The sequence below is a fragment of the Vulpes lagopus genome, chromosome 4, assembly GCF_018345385.1.
Source record: "Vulpes lagopus strain Blue_001 chromosome 4, ASM1834538v1, whole genome shotgun sequence".
Classification (NCBI taxonomy): domain Eukaryota; kingdom Metazoa; phylum Chordata; class Mammalia; order Carnivora; family Canidae; genus Vulpes; species Vulpes lagopus.
The window spans coordinates 142,415,710-142,437,263 of NC_054827.1; the positions used below are offsets into that span (position 1 = coordinate 142,415,710).

General features: G+C 36.0%; 1 pseudogene; it reads left to right on the forward strand.

The window, feature by feature from the left end:
* The first annotated feature begins 10,400 nt into the window (after positions 1–10,400).
* Positions 10,401–21,049, forward strand: LOC121488880 (annotated as a pseudogene).
* Positions 21,050–21,554: the final 505 nt, after the last annotated feature.

The window sequence follows — 21,554 nt, forward strand, 5'->3', positions numbered from 1 at the left end:
AAATACGGCTTAACACACAATCTCATAAAACACTAAATGAGGGTAAAAAGGGAAAAAAAAGCCCTTTTTTGTATTCCCTCAAGAAAGCACAAAGAGACAGATGGTCCAAATGAGAGGGTCCCTGGTCAGATGAGACCTTAATAATCTTCGTTTGCTTTGACAAAGAAAAGTATGTAGTGAACCGTGTGACAACTTTGTTCTCCCAGGAGAAAGCACAACAGTGAGCAGAGAACGATGCCTAAAAATAGCCACGTCTTTGACAACATGGGTTATAGTGCTTCGTTTGGTTAAGTAATAAAAGAACAATAAGAATCTTTCCTTTTATACCTGTGTCACATATAAAACCCAAAGACAAAAGTCCAAAATAGTATGATTTCTATTTTTTTTCCTTCTGTTATATAATGAGAGAAGAACAAAGAAACTTGTTTAACTCTATCTGGGTAAAGAAAAATGGTAAAAACAAAGAGAGAAAGCAGTAACAGCCCGTACTAACAGGATGTTAAAGTCTCACAAACTGCTGTTTGCTGAGCACAAGTTCATCCTTCAACAGCAACTAGAGATTGACTGGAACTTCCTTCCGTCTTGCTCTAGAGTTTGAGTTCCTTTGATCAATAATGCTTGGGGAGTAAGATTGTGAACTAATTAGCATCATCCTTTAAACCATAATCCTCTTCCTCATTGGAAGATAAACCAGTTTCCTCTTTCAAAGACTCAGCACTGATAACATTGAAGTATACTTCAGGAAAATCTTGGGTAGAAAACCAAATGTCTGAAAATTATGTACCACCCAATGTCCAACTAATTTCTTCTGAATATTCTGGAAGAGAAGTACCAGAGGGATTTATCCATGGCAAGAAGCATGACACAGTGGAAAAACTAAGTATTTTGTTTTCAAATCTTGACTCTGACCTTTGGCTATGTGGCCTCACTCAAAATATTCAACCTCACTTTACTGAAATTTCTCATTTTTTTTTTAAATCACTTCAGAAGCATGCTTTGAAGTCTCAATATCAGGTACACATGGAACACTTGACACAGTTAAATGTTTTTACTTACTATATGTTATAATATCAAATATTTGTGATGTGTAAAGAGATCTGAAATGAACCAGATTGATTGATTGATTGATTTAGAGACAGAGACAGAGAGAGAAAGCATAAGCAAGAGGAACACAAGGAGAGAGAAAGAGAGAGTCTCAAGCAGACTCCACACTGAGTGTGGAGCCTGATGCAGGGCTCAATTCCAGGATGCTGAGACCATAACCTGAGCCAAAACCAACAGTTGGGACACTTAACCAACTGTGCCACCCAGATACTCCTACTTTTAATAGATATTATATCCAACATATAAGAATATGACTCTAGTCCTAAATCATGGATGCATCCAGGCAGAAAAATGACAAAGGTTTTCGATCCAGTCTTAACAAAGTGTCTTTTCTTATCTTTCCTAAATCTTTGAATAAATAATAGCATTACTACCATCCCTAGAGTCCTTGATTTTTTACTCTCTTTCCCTTCTTAACTCCTTTTTTCCCTCCCTAACTTCCTACTTCTCTTCTTAGCCATATCTAATTTTGTTGCAACATTATGTAGATTCTCATCCCCATTATATTTCCTACTTCAATTTTCTTTTTTTTCCCTGCTATTATCACCTCCATAATCTAGACATCAGACACTTCCCTTTCTTAAATTGATGGAAGAGGGAATCAGAATAATCCTGTACCTTCTATATCAGAAGGAAGATGGGGTCATCAGACAGAAAGCATTCAGTAAATTGCACCATTGATTCTGATGTTGCTCAGAGAAAAGTATTCTCAAGTAATGGGTAACTCTAATAGAAGCGACCAGAAGAAGGATCCTATTGCATTCACACCAGGATTATGAATTCAGAAAGACTTAAACCCAAATCATAGTAATGAGTAGTTTTATATCTGTAATATGAGTATAGGCAGTGTGTGTTTGTGTGTGTGTTTTTAAAGATTTTATTTGACAGCGAGAGAGCACAAGCAGGGGGAGCTGCAGGCAGAGGGAGAGGGATGTGGGGCTCCAACCCAGGACCCCAGGATTATGACCTGAGCCAAAGGCAGATGCCCAACCAGCTGAGCTACCCAGGTGACCCGGAAGTGTGTTTTAAGCTGCATTTTCTTTGCACTCGCTATGTGCCAAATACCGCTCTGAGTAATTTATACATATTAATTTATTTAATTTCCCAAACTACCCATGAGTTCAGTACCATTATTATATGCATTTGACAGATGAGAAAAAAATATAGAGCTCAAAGAATTTGTAAGTGGTAGGGTATAGATGTGTAGGCTTTTAACTATAAACTACAATGCCAATTTAGAAATATGTATTTTTTGGAAGAAGATTATTGTATGCTACATAGCCAACATATTTTTTATTCATTCATCATACAGTCATACATTTTTTTTTCCCTCAAAACCTAGTGTGCGACAGGCAGCTTACAACCTGGGGAGTCCATCGGTGTAAGACAGACCTGGCTTTGCCCTCATGGAGCTGGCTGATGGATCAGATGCAAGATGAAGGGGGTAAGGAAAAGAAGAAATGCTGGAGGATTCTTAGAAATTTTGTTTAAGCAAGTGGGTTGATGACGGCATTTTTTTTTTTCCATTGGCTGGAGGAGGGGATCAGAGTCTTGTCCAGCAATTTTCAATGCTCAATTAATTTGGCAAGACTGGAAACTGTTGTTGTTGCTTTTTGGTTGGTTGGTTTCTTTTCATCAGGAGGCACATAATGTCTGGGATTTCTCTTGTGGATAATTTGAGAGCAGTGTTGCTCACTTATTCACTCCTCAAAGTTTTTAAAGAGTTCTACTTTTTGTAACATCTCTGTTAAGCCCTAAAGATAAAACTATGAGTAGAAGAGTTACAGATCTGAGGAGATTCACAATCATTAATATATTTTCCTTGCTATAGTCACCAGCTGCATAAATGCCTGCCAAAATGAATTGAACGGTAACCATCTTCTAAAAGACGTAGACAAAAGCCACATGTGATTTCTAAAAAAATTAGGAGATCTATATGGATAGAAAAATCTCAGTATCATCAGGAAGGAAGTTCACTTCTTATAATGTCTTTTTTACCTTGGTGGTATTGAAGTAATTTTCAAATTCTTATTGTTTGTATGTATGTTTTTTTTTTAAGTTGTTATGTAGTTTGAGTACAGAGATTCATTCTCATCTAGATGCAGTGCTTTTTTTTTTCTTATTGATTCTTTTTATTTTTTTTTCCCTTCCCTTCTAAGATGGAAGTTGCCTTAACAATCCTTCTGAGGCTTACAAAAGAAAAGTAGCACAAGCAGGGAGAGTTTAGATGTTCTCTTCCTAAGAAACAGGGATTTTGTAATGAGAGCACATAACACAGAGTATCCCTGAAGGCAGAAGAAAAAGAGCTTAGCTTTCCAACTCTGCATGCGAAATGATTCACTAATTAGTAGTCCTAAATGTTAGGGGATGAGAGATGGAGGGATAAAAGCTGTTTATATGGTGTTTTGTGTATGATGGAAGTGTTGAATGAAACTTTGCTTCTTCGTGGAAAATACCACTCGGTAAAAATCTGGTCCTATAAACTGTTACTTAAGCGGGATCCTGCAGCTGCAGACTGATTAAAACCCAGCAGGTAAAGCTATAATAAACAAATGCCACCTGCTGCTGGAACAGGTGTTTGTGTCCTCATTTAGCAACCAAAGTAAATGAGAGGATGCGGAGGGGTTAAGGAGACCATTGCCTGGATTACCAGGAGCCTGGCATTCTGCAATTCATTGCTGTTTGTCCTTGAACTTAATGCTGGGGGTTTTGATTTGCCAGGTTAGTTGATGATGCCTCTAGGATTAAACTTCGATATAATTAAGAAGACCTATATCTTCTCCTGGTTGGATTCCCCACATTCAGTGTCTGCGGTTTTTTTCCCTTCTGTTTTATTGTTGACCTCTCTTCACCCTGCACTACTTAGAAATCAATTACAGGACACAAATTATTGAGGAGAATTTCTTTCACCTTCTAACAACAAGTGAAACGAAACCGTATGGGGGATACATTAAAAACGCAATATGGTGGATAGTGTCCCATGAAATTTAGTAAGTACTTTTAAAATGTCATGGGTTATATAAAATTAGGCTCTTTTCTACTCCCTCTTCCCATCACCTACCCCCCCCCCCTTACCACAACTACCTTCCTTAGCACTTGCATTCCTCACAATTATTCTATTCAGCTGTTCTCACAACTCACCATTTGCTGAAAGGAGAGAAAAATAGTACTTTCACTGTTGCAAAGACCTCGGGCCTCTTCTTTTCCTCTTAAATAATGTAAACTCACGGAAGTCATTTTAGAATGATTCTGAGAAAGTCTATTTGGGAGACTCAAGAAATCTTGGGGGCAGATAGTTTCTCCAACATATTTTCAGTAGTTGCTTCTCTGTGGTGAGACTAAGTTATGTTACAGATTCTGCTGTAAAATCCAATAATAAAATAAACGTGATAATGTTTTGACTGTTTCAAAGAGCTAAAAGAATGTAAAAAGGAAGCTGAAATGCGTGTGGTTTAAGCCCACAGAAATTAGATACCACATTTCCAAATAAGTTGTGAGACATGCCCAGGACTTGAAAAAGAGGTTGGAGGAGGAGGGCGGGATCAGGGTTCAAGACTCTTAAAACCTCTAGCAGTGGGTAGAGAGTTAAGAAAAAAGAACTTGTAGGAGACCACTTGGAAAGCTGATTACTTATACCCTTGGGATCAGAGATTGCAGTGACATTTTGTGAGATTCCAACCTGAAAAATTGGGAGAACAAAACACAGCCGGTAGCTGCACTGACAGCAGAGCAAAGAAGTGGCTGCTTTGGGCGACTGGATACTCAAACTCTGTCCAGGCTGACAATGTGGAACATTTACCTTTGACCAGATTGAGACCAGGATCAATAAACAGAAGGCATAATGATACTCGAACTTTATATCTGAGAACTTTGTGGATGTTTCGGTTAAAGCTATGCTGGGTCGTTGCTGTAAAGACATAAACCCTACACTTGCAGGGGCTTAACAAAATAGAATTTCATATCCGTTCATATAAAATCCAAACAGGTAGGAAGGGAGCTGGCTTTCTTCTTTGCAGTCATTCAGGGATCTAAAATTCTTCTATTGCATGGCTACTCCAGGCGTTTAGATTTCTCCCCATTCAGCTGGCTGCTGGGAAAGGCACATCTTTTTATCCACTTTGATCTGGGAGTGATACATGCTGAGTCTTTTTCAGTTCCCAGGGCCCCCGCATAGTTGCAAAGGGGATGCCTCAAATGTAGCTTCTGGCTAAGGTGCTGCTTTGAAGGAACAACTCTACACTATAAAAAGGGTGCATGCCTCCCAGGTGGTGAGCTCTTGGTCTCTTCCATAGCAATGCCTAAATGAGTCAGAAGGATTTCTAGATGCTTCAGCGTCCATGCATATGTAAAGGATCATCCAGGAAAGAGAGTTCCTCAATCTTTTTAAGGGAATTGATGCGTAAAATGTCCTCAATTGGGAACGTGAAGGAATTTCTAAGGAATTCAATACATCGTTGAAGGAAGGTGTTCACATTAAAAGTTTTTTCCTACCCAAGGAAGCATTTAGGTCAGTGTTTGTGTAACTATTCTTTTCCTGATCCCTAAACTCCTTTTCTGTTAAATTTCCCTCACCCTCCATCCCAGCCCCCACATGGTTGGAGTTAGAAGAAACTAGAAACAAAATGTAAAAGAGAAAGAAAAAGAGAAAAGAGAAAGAATAGTGGAGAGAGAAAAGGAACCTACTCCATCCCTTTCTCACCACAGACCTAGAACCTTCTCAGGATAAATTGAGTAGCTTGCAATACACTTTAGGAACTTATTTTATTGCCAGCATATGCTGCACAAGGCAGTAGTTTCTTACCCACAGGGCTTTTGGCTATTTGAAAGTAGAAAATAAATTTAAAAATAAATAAATAAATAAATAAATAAATAAACAAACAAGACTAACTTTAATTTCAATCAGTAGCATGGGAAAACCCTGCCCCAGAGAGTACATTTAAGGGATAGTGAAAAAAATACCAATTTACAATGATATCCCGTGAATCGGGCTTGTTCAATCAGAGGATGACATAAATAACAGGTGTAATATTGACCATATGAGACAAAACATTTTGCAGGTATATGAAATTAAGAGTTCTAGTTGACCAGTTGTCTTGTAAGGTAAGTATTGATTTTCTTACCCTTGATATTTATTAATGGTATGTAACTATTTTTGAATACATTTTTCTTACCTTGTAAAAAGTTAGCATTGTTCGATCATTGGTGGGTTATGATCTTGGAGAGTTTCCAGGATCACTCTAAAGTAATATTTCAGAGAAGAAATAGGACATATTAGAAAAAAAAAAACTAGCTCTGATCTGAAGCCTTTCATAACACCTTTCTTCTTCTTTGCCAGGTAGAATTGATCAATCTTTCTTCCCTTTAACTCTAACCTGTGCACATCTGTTTCTGCTGTTGGACTTGAGTGTTTTGAAGGCAGTGGTCTTCAAATTCCCTTTGTCTTCAACGATGCCTGATATGTGGAAGGTCTGAAAAATAGACCCAGTGGTTTGAAAAAAGAAGACGAAAGTTTGGGTTTTATTATAAATCCTTGAAATTATCTCTTTTTTTTCCTTTAATGAATTAATTTTTCTCCTAAAAGTAGAACACAGAAAAAAATCAGTTAATTGAGGCTTTCAGATTTCAAGATCCTTTTAATCAAAGTTTTAATGAATATAGATATAGAATATAGATGAAAACTTTGACAAGATAACTCTCTTGATATCATAATGAAGGTTGATATGTTAAAAAAAAATCCCTATAGTAGATACCAGATGGGAGATCTATCACAAAATTGTTCCCTATGTAATTCAGAATTCTGTGCTTCTTTCTCTCATACACGGCGATTCCAGAGGGATAAGAACATCACTACAGAGTTGAACAATCCTGAGGAAAGAATCTGTACAGTAAGGAGTGATATTTCCAATGGGGCACAGGGCTCGAAAAAGTCAGCGCACTTGAAGCTTGGTAGTGATTTTGCCTTGTGCTCAGAAGAACTTTCTTGGCATACTTAGACTTCTCTCTCAACCCTTAAAGTCTGTGTTGTCGTTGCCTTCAAAATCAAGTTCTGAAAGACATTTCCAACAGGAGAAAGTAGGCTCTTTTAATGAATGATGTTGTTATTAACTCATTACCTGTGTCTTTTCGTTAGATTCTGCATTAAATGAAAATTACTTAAGATTTCTGATACTTTAGAAAGAAGTCAGTATGAAAGACACTCCGCGCTTAACATCTGTTGCCTTTGCCAACCTAATTGATTATCTTAAGGAAGCAGTTTGTACAGGAGTGACAAAGTATGATTTGAAAGTAGAAGTGTATTATCAAGGTGTTAAATTAACTATGAAGCAATCTTAGCGCTTCTAAATGTTCAGAGTCCTTCTGTTACATGTGAAAAGAAAGCGAATGCAATATGCTCAATATTTTTTCCGCATTCTTCCTTTGTCTTTGGAGGTCACCATTTTTTTTTTTCCCTGTTTGCCGATTTCCTCCCTATTAGGTAGCACATCAGAGTAACTGCCTTGTAGAATTTCTTTGATACTGGACATTTATGACATGCTGGACTTGTAGGGCTTGAGGCTGTTTCCAGCACATTCTCTAATTATGTTTAAATAGAAACTTACTGTTATAAAATAGCAAATCTGGATTTTTAGAGCAGAACAGTAAAAACAGCACTGATGCAAATCGAAGAAGAGTGAGATTAAATTTCACCCAGTTCAGCCAAGTATAACTCTGTAACAGAAAAGCAGTGAATTCTTCCATAATTTCCAGAGGGCATATATCAGGGTTTCCTTATTTTTGGCCTCCCTTAAATACTTCTTTCCTTTAACATGTGTGCAATTCATCACTGGCCAGTACCCTTTCAAATAGACAACCTCAGCAGTTTAAATGCAAGACTTATTGAACTTTGTTGTTCTTGTTCAGTGATGTAAGACGCAAAATTTGACATTTGCCATCCTTCTCTTTACAACCAATAGCAAAAACCGGGTTTGTCTGTGACTCCTTATTCTATTGTTGTTGTTGTTGTTGCTGTTGTTGTTGTTGTTGTTTTCAGGATCTAAATATGTACAAAATGACCGAAGGAAAATTCTTATCAGGAAACAACATCAGAGAGAGAGAGAGAAAGAAAGTAGAAAGGAACTTTAGTTTGAATTCTTTCTCTAACTTACGGCATGCATTTAGACAAGTCCCTTAAACTTGTTTGAGCCTGAGTTTTACTATTCAGAAAATGAGAACTTTGATTGACTCGTTTGCCCTCCACCCAGATTGACCAATTGTTTTATTGGTGGTAGTAGTAGTAGAAGGAGTAGTAGTAGTAGAACCACCATTATGCTTAATTTATCATATTGAAGTATAACTTTATACAGTAAAAGTGTCCAAATCTCCAGTGTACAGCTCCATGAATTTTTAATATGCATGGACCCCTATAACTACCATTCAGATCAAAGTACAGATTGTGCCAATCCCAGTGGGTTCGTGGTTTTCCCACTGAGTCCATATTCCTTACCATTCTCTTAACATCTGACACCACAGCTTAGTTCTACATGCTTTTGAACTTTATGTAAATGGAATCAGTCAGTATGTCCTTTAGTGTGTGTAGGGCTTCTTTTGTTCAACAATATATCTGTGAAAATCATCCAATCTCTGATGAGTGGCAATACTTTGTTCTTGCACAGCGGTGTTATATCCCATTGTGTGCATACACCATCTGCGTTGTTTTCAGATTTTCACCATCATAACACTGCTAGTAACATTTTTTAGTGTATTTTGGTGAAATAAGAATTTTTTTTTAAGATTTTATTTATTCATCCATGAGAGACACAGAGAGAGAGAGAGGAAAAGAGACAAAAGCAGAGGAAGAAGCAGGCTCCATGCAGGGAGCCCAACATGGGACTCCATCCCGGGTCTCCAGGATCACGCCCTGGGCTGAAGGCAGTGCTAAACCGCTGAGCCACCTGGGCTGCCCAGAAATAACTTTTAATAGTCGGGGACATATATAACTAGAAACAGAAGTACTGAAACATAGGATAATCGTATGTTCAACTTTAGCAAATATTTGTTTGTACTGGTACCATTACCAACCTTAGATTTTGATTTAAATTATTGTTTTAAAATCTTACCAAATTTGTGGTTGTATGATAGTATACCAATGTGTTTTTAAAAATTTATTTAAGTGTTTTTACTTAAACATATATTTAATATCTATGAAATAAGAGGTTTGAGGTGGTAATTATATTGTCTTCTAATTTATATTAAGATAAATATAAAATTATTACAATATAAAACATCTATCTGTATAGAAGTTTACTTTTTTAAATATTCTATTTATTTATTCATGAGAGACACAGACTGAGAGAGAGAGAGAGAGGCAGAGACATAGGCAAGAGGGAGAATCAGCCTCCATGCAGGGAGCCTGATGTGGGACTTAGTGGGATGTGGGAGTAGTAGTAGTAGAACCACCATTATGCTTAATTTATCATATTGAAGTATAACTTTATACAGTAAAAGTGTCCAAATCTCCAGTGTACAGCTCCATGAATTTTTAATATGCATGGACCCCTATAACTACCATTCAGATCAAAGTACAGATTGTGCCAATCCCAGTGGGTTCGTGGTTTTCCCACTGAGTCCATATTCCTTACCATTCTCTTAACATCTGACACCACAGCTCCCGGGACTCCAGGATCACACCCTGGACCAAAGGCAGGGACTCCAGGATCACACCCTGGACCAAAGGCAGGCGCCAAGGCTGAGCCACCCAGGGATTCCCTGTATAGAAGTTTAAATAGTCTCATGTCACCCACATTTGTTCTAGATCACCTGTTCCTAGGTCATTCTCTGAGAACTTCTAATTTTACAAGAGATTTCTCCTATATAGTCAACAGTTTCATTAAAATCAAAGACAAATTTACAATTTTTATAATTGCAATTTTACAGCTAAAATGTTTTTTTGTTTTTGTTTTTTTTTTTTTAAAGAATATGTTTCTAGGGATGCCTGGGTAGCTCAGTTGTTAAGTGTCTGCCTTAGGTTCAGGTCACAATCCCAGGGTCCTAAGATCAAGCCCCACATCCAGTAGGGAGCCTGCTTCTCCTGCTCCCTCTGCTGTTCCACCCACTTGTTGTCTCTGGTGCTCTCTGTCTCTGTCAAATAAATAAATAACATCTTTGAAAAAAAATAAAGAAAACATTTTTAAAACACATATGCCTAACACTATCATGACGTAATATGAGACAGCTAGGTTTTGGATACCTATAATTATAACGTAACACTTGTGGCAGGTTTTTAGTCTAGTAATAGCTAAAGGCTTTGTCAATCATGTATGACCTCATGGCTACAGTGCAAAACAGGTGGTTACAGAACTGAGGTTCTTAATGCTCATGGAAAAGATGGACCCTTGAAGGGTAGCTGCTTCACATCCAGAAGCCAGGAGGCCACAATTAACCAGCAAGACCAGAGGCACAGGTAAGAGGTCTTGACCCTCAGGAGGTTGAGGAGATGTCACCCCTAGGGACAAATATTTGGGCAATCAATAAAGATAGTGCTTAACACCTATAACAGGAAAGAAGGAAGGAAGGAAGGAAGGAAGGAAGGAAGGAAGGAAGGAAGGAAGGGAGGGAGGGAGGGATGGAGGGAAGGAAGCAGGGGGAGAGGATGGGAGCAAAGGAAATGGGAAAATATAAGACGTAGCGCTGTGTGATGCATGTCCTAGCACTGACAAGCCAGCATGGCACGTGTTAGGCCTTCATTGGTTCTGAAGAAATCACATTTCACTTCTCTGTCAACCTTGCCAAAACATTTTCAGAACCACACGGCTTTCAAAGATCTTCTTTTCTTCCTTTATCCCTCTGTCTTAAGAGGAAAAAAAACAAAAAAAAAAAACAAAACTGGATCATAGTCTGAAGATTCTCCCATTTACCACAGAAACTCTCCTCATTGGTCTTCACAGGCTGTTCCCTTAATAAATCTCTTGTGTATCTAACCTCCTTTTGAAATCAGCTTCTTGGAGGACACAGACTAATTAATGTGTGTTTTCAAGCACATCCTCAGCTATTACATATAATTTTGTGGAAAACTTTATATTCATCATTACATACAAGTTTATTAGCTTTAATTTTTTGGATGTTTTTGTTTTAGACATACAATATTTTAAAAGCCAAATAGTAGATCCTAAACCAGCCAAGATACTATGGAGAGAAGAGGGCAGAGGGGATATAAAAAAGATGCATTAATTCTTTTTTTAACTATTTTAGGCTATATCATTGGGAGAATATTACAATTTTAATAAGGTAATTTTTTTAAAGCTTTGTTTAGTAGTGCAGCATTCTTGAGGGCAAACAATTTGCTTCTTTTAAATGATAGATCAAAGTGGATGTAAAATGATTTATCTTGAAACATATCTACAGGCTTTTATTTAGTTTTTTTTTTTCTTAATTGTCATTCACTTACCTTTATTTGTCTGGTTCCTGAGATGGTATGTAACTTTCCATTTTGTTTCACTTTGACTCAGATTCAATATTTTCAAGGCAGCTAGTTTGGTTTTGAGGGTTAGCCTTTTGTCACAAAAAAAAAAAAAAAAAAAAAAAAAAAAAAAGACTGCTTATTTATAGAGTTTCAAGCTCCAAACCCTTTTCTCATTGATTCGGGTAATTTTGTCATCAGTGCAGTCTTTTGTGTCATAATTTAGAGTATATAATAGGTATTTGTGGGATCTGCTATTTAATGATAGATAAATGATAGATTAAAGAGATACATAGATAGATAATACATGAATATATAGAACCTCCTCTGAGTATACCCAAAATTTAGAGAACATCACAAAGAGGTTTGCAATAAGCTCAACTTGTCAAATGTTTTTTCTTCAGTTCAGATTCAGTGTTATTTTGGTTACAGATGACCATACCATGCCTAGGTTCAGCTACTTTTTAGTCTTCACCTCATGATATTTCTACTCTTCCTATAATGCAGATAAAAAGACTTTAAATCCACCTCAAATAAAGGTGGATATCTACTCTCCCTTTTGTCCCAGGACTCTAGAAAATTTTCTTGTTTTTTTGCCCAGTGTGGAGACAGCTTGCATCCTCTTCCTACTTCTTACACCCCTTTCCAAGAAAGGAAGAGAGATTGAGAAAAAGGAACATGTGTAGCCTCGCCCAGGGGGCATTTGTCTTCAGAAACAAAGGTTTTCCCTGCTGGTTCAGATGGTAAACATACCACAGTATAGTCTGTCCTTGAAAGGGAGGCCTTCCAAAGTCTAGCTGGGCTGGTCACGGTGCATGTTTGTGTATCTAATTGAACAAGTGCTTTCTAGAGAATCTGTTCTGTCACAGTGTTGAGCCGTGTCACCAAGTGAGGAGTTTCAGAAACAAAGATGAAATTTTAAACTCTGATTTCTGCAACTATCTCTGCAGTGTTTCCAGAGTGGAGAAAGAGACAGACAGAAGAACTACGTATTGATAATTTTAAGCACCCCCTCTAAAAGCCTGATAGTTCAGCAGCTGAGCCATGATAATGAGGCAACAAGAATGGGAACAAATCAAAAACAGTAAGGCTGGTAAAGGTGAAAGACACAAGGAGCCTGGATGACAGATGAAACAGTGAGTGGCTGAAACAAGGACAGTAATTTCTTCACTACAACTTTCCCATTTTATGACAATAGTAAATACTTTCTTTCCTATTAGTTAGGTTTTCTATTATTTTTTTTTTCATTTTCTATTACTTTAAGTGGAAAGCAATAAATGTGTGTTTGGACTTTCAAGACAAGTTTGCAATCATTCATTTACTCTTTCATTCATTCAACAATTTTACATATTTTACATTACTTTATTCTACTTTACATAATTTACTTTGGAATATACTTATTGATTTTGTGTCTCTTTTTACTTAAATGGAATGTTATTTTTCACTGTGTCTCAGTGCTTAGAACATTGTCTAGTATAAAGTAGGTGCTTGATAAATCATTAGTGAGTGAACAGATAATATATTATGAAGTAAACTATATGTGGGGCACCTGAGTAGCTCAGTTGGTTAAAGGTCTGCCTTCCATTCAGGTCACCCAGGGTCCTGGGATCGAACCCCATGTTGGGCTCCCTGCTCAGTGGGGAGTCTGCTTCTCTCTTTGCCCCTTCCCCAGTCATGCTCTGTCTGTCTGTCTGTCTCTCTCTCTCTTAAATAAATAAATAAATAAATAAAATACAAAAATCCTAAAAAAAGAAAAAGTAAATTATCTGCTATCAACTAGGTGTACAGGGAAATCATGAGGAAAATATAGGAAAACTCATAAATATAATCCAGAGTTATAGGTATGATGATTTTAGTTGTGGATGAAAAATATGAATCTGGTACAATAAAAGGAACAGAGTTTCCTCTCCATGATTCACTGATTAGAAAATACTCTTACGCCATCATCATGGGTATCAGACTTTTCTATTTTAATGACCTTCTAAAAGATAATTGAAATACAGCAGATAATTAATAATAATTGGTCAGTTGGGGAAGATGTATATGCTTGTGAAGCCATCACAACAATCAGGAAAGCAAACATTTCTATCACCCCAAGAAAGTTCTTTTTTTATTTTTTTATTTTATTTTTTTATTTATTCATGAGAGACACAGAAAGAGGCAGAGACACAGGCAGAGAGAGAAAAACAGGCTCCCTATGTGATGCCCAATGTGGGACTTGATCCCAGGACCCTGGGATCACGCCTAGAGATGAAGGCAGACATTCAACCACTAGGTCACCCAGGATTCCCCCCAAGAAAGTTCTTAATGCTCTTCTTGAATCCCTTCCATTCCTCCATCTGTGTCTGCATATAATAACTAAGTTGCTTTTGGTCATTCTAAATGAGTTTGCCTTTTCTCTAAATTTATATAATGGTTTATATAGCATGTTTTCTTCTTTTCATCAGCAAAAAAATTTTAAGACTCTTCTATGTTGATGTGTATCAACAGTTATTTGCTAAATAGTATCCCATTGTAAGAATATATTATAATTTGTGAACAATTGGATTATTTATACCTTTGATCTATGGCCAATGAAGTGGCTATAAATGTTTTTGTATAGCCTTTGTTTTGATACATGCTTTTGTTTCTCTTGGCTAAATTTCTGTACGTCAATTGCCCCAGTCATATGATAGGATGTATTCAAGTTTTGAGAAACTGCCAAAGGTTTTCCAATGTGATTTTACACTTTCATCTTCCCTTTAGCAGGGACACTGAACACTTGCAATGTTCCAGATTTTTAACTTTTGAGGCATTTCAATAGATACATAGCAGTATCTCACTGTGGTTTGACTTTGCATGTCCTTGATGACCAATGATTTCAAATCATCTTTTCATGTTCTCGTTGGCTATTTGTATTTGTCTTTTATGAAGATTCTGATAAAATATTTTGTTTGTGGGTAGCGCTGGTGGCACAGCTGTTAAGTGCCGCCTGCAGCCGGGGTGTGATCCTGGAGACCCAGGATGGACTCCCCTGTCGGGCTCCCTGCAGGGAGCCTGCTTCTCCCTCTGCCTGTGTCTCTGCCTCTCTCTCTGTGTCTCTATGAATGAATAAATAAAATCTTTAAAAAATATATTTTGCTTGTTTTTACTACATGGTATGTCTTCTCATTGAATTATGAGAGCTATTTATATATTTTGTAAGTTCGCGTATATATGTGTCATTAAAATTTTCTGCCATATTCTGCTTATCATCTTTATTTTCTTAGTGACGTGTTTTGAAGAGCAAAAGATTTTAATTTTGGTGGCATCCAATTTGCCTTTTTTTTCTTGTATGATTTTTATTTTTTCACTCAAAGAAATATTTGCCTACCTTAAGTTTACAGAGATTCTTTTGTTGTAGAATTTAATGCCTTAGATATTAGGTTTTATATTTAGGTCTGTGATACATTTTGAGTTAATTATTTTGCATAGTATGATGTAAGAATTGATGTTATGTTTTCTTTTTTTTTCATATATATGCCATCCAATCTAGTTATAATAATAAAATAGATCTTCTTTTTCTCCTCTTAATTGTCTTTAAATCATTGTCAGTAATCTCTTTTCTGATCCGGTAATCTATACTATTTCTATGCTTTTGCCAATGCCTGTCTTAATTATGGTCGCTTTATAGTATGTCATGATATCAAGTACTATAAGTCCAACAACATTATTCTTTTTAAATTTACCTTGGAAAATCTAAGTGTTTTCTAAATTTTTGAATCATCTTATCAATTTCCACACACACACACACACACACAAACCCTTGATGTAATTTTGATTGGTATGAATAGAATTTGTAGTAGATCAGTTTGGAAAAATTGTTATCCTAACAGTAAGTCTTCTGCCCAATGAACTTGATATACATTGCCATTTATCTATTCTTTAATTTCTTTTAAAAATATTTATAATTTTCAGAAAAATGACCTTGCATTTGTTTTTTGTGGAATTTTTTCTTAGGTATTTTATATTTTTGATATTACCAAAATAAAATTTTTGAAAATATCATTTTCCAATTGTTTCATGTGTGTATATTAAAAGGTAATTGAAAAAAAAAATAAAAGGTAATTGATCATTTTTTATTAACCTTGTATATTTGGGCCTTGTTAAATTCATATTGAGTTCAATATTAAATTCAACCATCTTGCCTTGTTTTCCATTTCAGAAAAACAATTCATATTCAATTTATATGAATTTAACAAATTCAGAAAAATCATTGATGTGTGCATTGGAAAGTACATACAAGAATTATTTATAGTGAACTGTTTTTAATGAGAAAAATATTTAAATTGCTCAAATATAATCAACCAGATAATGGATACATATAATGCATATTTATCCATTAAATTGAACTGAATTTAACCATATGAATCAAGTAGACGAATTCACAAAAGTAAGGATGAATGGGGAAAAAGGCAAGTCACAGAAGACTACCTTAGCATGATATCATTTACATAAAGATCAAAAGCATGTGAAACTGAACAAGCAGAATTTTAAGGGCTAGGTATAAAATGGCAAAATCTTTTTTTTTTTTTTAATCAAAGGAATGATAAACATAGAATTAAGGGCTGTGGTACACCTGAGAGGTACAAAGCAAAATGTGATGAGGAAAATATACAAGGGTATTTTTTTAAGATTTTTTTTTTAAAGTAATCTCTACATCTGACAAGGGGCTCCAATGCACAACTCCAAGATCAAGAGTTGCATGCTCCACTGACTGAGCCAACCAGGTGCCCCTACATAGAAATTTTAATTATCAATAGTGTTTTATTTAGTAAGTTTGAGAGTGGGTACATGTGTAGTTTTGTTTTGTTTTTTTTTTACTGTTACTATTTGTGATTAACAGTTTATCTAAAAAAAAATAGTTAACCATTTGGTGAGTAGTCAAAGGTAACTTCCATATTTGATACCCAAAGGGTGTCTTTGATAGTATTTATACATCATGAAAACCTATTAATTCATGATCAGGATGCCTGCATGGCTCAGGGGTTGAGCGTTTGCTCAGCTTAGGGCATGATCCCAGTTTGGGAATCTAGTGTTCCCAACCCTTCCCCCCACCTCCCTCTTACATAGGGTTCACAGTGGACAGCCTGCTTCCCTCTCTTTCTGTGTCTCTCATGAATAAATAAATAAAATCTTTTTAAAAATGTTCATGTTCAAATACCTTCTGAGAATATAGTACTATTAACTTAGTTATAATTGGGTGATAAAACAAATAATTACTGAAAGTATAAAAGAGGTACCTTTTTTCAAAGTGAATGGATGAGTTCTGGGCTTCATATTATGATTTACATGCTTGTGAATAAATCTTTGAAGTTGAACAATAGCAAAATACAAAGTCACATTAATCTGTACTTGTTATGAAAATTGAATGTAGCAACTTTAATCCTCTAACATAGAGTTATTATAAGATGTATTTTAAGATGCAGAGTTTCTCACATCTTACAGGTGTGGATCTCCTGTGTACTACTTTTGGCAGCTATGATACTGATGTTTAATGGTGCAAACAAATTATTTGACTTTGAGTTTGAAAAAAAAAAAATCAGTTATTTTAGAGCCTATATTTTCAATGGAATAAAATTAACAACTGCCTTAAAATGTTCAACAGCAAACTAAAAAGTGATCCATAGTTTGCTTAAAAGGTAAGAAAATGGAAGAGATAGAAAACAAAGATTGAGTTAACTTAGTTGATTACTGGCAAGGTACTGAGTCTTTTGGGTACTATACCTGATCAGATTATCATCCCCACAGGCCCAGGCCTACTAGCAGTCTAACATGTCCTAGATATCCAATCCCTAGTTCTCTCCATTCCTGTGTGGTTCCTATACTTGTCTAGAAGATTCTCCACATTCACAAAACTTGACCTGTGTGTCTCTTGTGAGGCTTCATGTCTAAGCCAATAGACGCTATAACATGAGGAATGAAGACCTCCAAATGAAAAGCATACATTTTCAAGAATATTTTACTCAAGATGATTTGGTGAAATAGTGATTGCCAACTTCCAATAAGAAAGATAGAGTATCCAGGTATATTGATTTGAGTACCAGATTATTTAAAAATTTTGTTATGTAACTGTTTTCTCCTCTAAGAGATTAATTTACAACTATTGAATTTGGATGAAAAGTTATATTTACTTAAAGCAAACAAAAATGTAAAATCCATATGATATCAGAGGGAACAGAAATATATAATCAGCTAGTCCCACATCCATACTCACCCCACATAGGAGAAAGTGATATACCAAAGTTTCAAAACAAATTGAGAACCTAGCTATGGGCATTATGCCTCTTACATAAACCCTTTTGATTTACAATATAAAAAGAAAGAAATTATGGAAGAAAAAGATAGCTAGAAATACAGAAATACCTCTTACCACCTTTTGCCTTATGCTTTTCTTCCCTTTAAACATAGTTTCTAAAATTGTTACACCTTGCCATTTCTATTCACATAAAAATCAGTTATCCCATCCAATATAGTCTTTTATAATAACTTTGTGAAAAAAAAATCCATACCCATACAATTATTTCTAATGTCCTAGGGAATTTTATTTTTAAAACTTATTTTAAATGATAAGAAAGGAAAAGCACTTATATTTCTGCCGTATATAGTAGATTAGAAAATAGGTTTGTACTTGGGAGAATTAAAAATATAAGTACACATACAGAGACAATAATTCAAAATTGGCTATTGTTTCAGTAAAGATTTGACAGCTCATTTTCTTAGTATTTTCGTTTGTAATGAACCTTACCGAAGGGACAATGGTGGGGGGGAAAGCATCTCAGAAATGGTATTTGCCTTTCCACAATTATCTCTTTGAAAAGTAACATTGTGCCTTAAGCGAAGGATTTGACAAATTAAAATTTTTGACTCTACTTTCATAGAACAATGTAGAGCTTTGACAGGTTCTCAAATTGCAATTACTATAACAATTATTTGATTTAGCAATAATCATGGGTTTTTTTTTTTTTATAAAAAGGACAAAAATTTGCCTCAACAGTGTTTGGGATAAAGAAAAATGCATGAAATGTTTTAAGCATTTATTGCTTAAATCCTCCAATATTCTCATCAATAAGGAGTTTCTCAGTTTGTCAGTATAGACTAAAGTTTTCACTGTGTCCTGGGAATTCTATTTAAAAAGCTGCATATTGGGGATCCCTGGGTGGCTCAGCGGTTTAGCGCCTGCCTTTGGCTCAGGGCACGATCCTGGAGTCCAGGGATCGAGTCCCACATCGGGCTCCTGGCATGGAGCCTGCTTCTCCCTCCTCCTGTGTCTCTGCCTCTCTCTCTCTCTCTATGTCTATCATAAATAAATAAATCTTTAAAAAAATAAAATAAAAAGCTACATATTGAAATCCATATTATATCTATTTGTTTTAGTACCATAGTAACATATAATATTATTTGTCATATTATCTGATATATTTTCTTATATAAACAATTTATGTGATTCCTTGTCATCTGCAGCTTTCCCAAATTTATTGAAGGAATTCTTCATTTCAATTTTATCCTCTTCCATACTCTTCTGAATCTGAACTTACAATACTTGACATTATTGTTCTACATATCTACTACACTTACCTATTTAATTCCTGCTTTCCCACCTAAAAAGCTTATTGCTTTACTGTCATTTTATGTCCTGGGTTAATATTTTCATTCTGATATCAGGTAGGGTTTTAAATATCCATTGAGTTACAAATTAACAGAAGTTAACTCTCAACTCTATTTTCTGATTTCTATAGGTCAAACATGATATTACTGTACTATTTTTTTTTTCCTGTAAAATATATGTCTTAGACTGGGTTAGTTGCCACTGTCTATCAAAATCTGAGCTAGGGATGCCTGGGTGGTTCAGTGGTTGAGCATCTGCCTTTGGCTCAGGGCGTGATCCCAGGATCTGGGATTGAGTCCCACATTGGGCTCCCTGCAGAGAGCCTGCTTCCCCCTCTGCCTGTATCTCTGCCTCTCTCTGTGTGTCTCACATGAATAAATAAAATCTTTTAAAAAAATCTGAGTGAAGGGTTTATTTGGTAGGTATCCTAGAAACAGAATTTGGAGATGGGGAGTAGTAAAACAGGAATGAGGAAAGGCCAATACTGTGGTGTAATCTCCAGTTGGTTAAACAGAGACTACTGAGGCTCAATCTTACTGGACCTTTTGAGGATCTGTCTAGAACATGCCTTAGAATGCTTTACAGAGGAATGGAAGAGGAGAGGATTTACATTCAAGGATTGCTATAAAGAATGTCTCAGACTTCTAAGACAAACGTGACTGAATGCTGGGCAGGTTAGGACAGAAGTCCAGAGAATGAGGGGAAAGATGTTTGGAGTCTGAGTCAAGGTACTGTCAGTTACAACCGTGAGGAGCTGCTTGCTAAACAAGACATGATATCAAGTGTGAGCTGAGATGATGTGACATGGGACACAGGGATATCTGAGTCCAGAGGTATAAATAATTTATATTGCTATGCAATAAATATAACTAAATGTATAATCAAAACAATGCCATATTAAAGCAGACATAAAAAGTCTATGAAGGAGGGAGAGGAGAAGACTGATAGCTCAATTTCCTAAAAGACCACCTGGAAAGATTTGTCTGTTAGTGTGGTTTCTAGGTTGCTCATTTCCTGGTCTTTAATCTTTGTGTACTTTAATTCGCCTATGCTCTTAAATCTCCATTGCTTTTTGGCCGGTAGGGGTTAAAGGCCCGATTTTCTGATACAGAATTTCCTTCCCGGCAGATGCTGGAGCAGGTGCATGAGAGAAAGAAAAAGAAATCTTGAAATATCAGAAATATCAGTAGGGCAGAAAAAAAGAACATGATAGACAAAAGTAGGGGTACGTAGAATAGATTTTCTTTTTCTCAGGTTTTATAAATTACATTTCACATTGAAGCAAAAATTATGACACTGATGTGGTTCTAGGTGCTCTTTGGGCTCCAAGGAGAGGACATGGGGGTGAAATAGGCGGCAGGGGATGTGGTGTTTCGGAGGATCCAGTGAGATTTGAGAAACATTTTGATCTTGAAAGTGTGAATGCACATTTTAACAGGAGGAAATTGACAGTTTCCTAATAAACTTAAATTGAGAGTAGATAAGCTTGAGAAGCAGGAGACACTTGTAAATGATGAGGATAAAGGAGACTCAGAAGTTGATACCCAAAACCGTGAAGGAAATACTGAAGATGAAGGGGATCCACTTGGACCTAACTGCTATTTTGACAAAACCAAATCCTTTTTTGATACTATTTCTTGTGATGATAAGAGTAAACAGAGACCAATTGGTGCTGAAGAAAGAAGATTAAATGCCAAAACATTTAGAATCACACTTTGTCCAAACCATGCTTGTGTGGGGTATAGAGGCAGAGGAGGTCTGGATTTCTGGGGTGTTACCTTCACCACCCCTCCAGGATTTCTAGGTGGGTTCAGAGGAGTTCGTGGGAAGGGGAGAGAATTTGCAGATTTTGATACAGGAAAAACAAAAACGTTGCTGCATAGTCTACTAACAAGTCCTTGAAAATAGGTGAATTTCTAGCTCTTCATGGTCCTGAGAATTGGTTTCAGTCTTGAGAAGAATAGAGAAGTGGATCCCTTGTATATGTGTCACCAGCACTGGGTTTTTGTTTATTTCGTTTTCTGCTTAATTACAAAGATATAATGCAGTTATTTTTTGGGGGGGAGTATTTAGGCTCATATTAAAAATGGACATATATATTCCAAATATATTTGGAATAGCAGGTCAAGTAATTTCTTATGTATAGTTAAACTACAGCAGTATTTCAGTGGGACTTAGAAATATCTTTTCATCACTGAAACAATTTTTCCTATTACTAAATTGTATTTGACAATTATTGAAGTTGCCTACAAATAGGATCATGATACTGTGTTTTGAGCCATAGAAGGTTGTCTCTCCTCTCTCTCTCTCTCTCTCTCTCTCTTGCTATCTTTCTTTTTGGAAATCCTGAAATCTTCCTGTTGAAATAGCTTATTTTGTCAATTAATT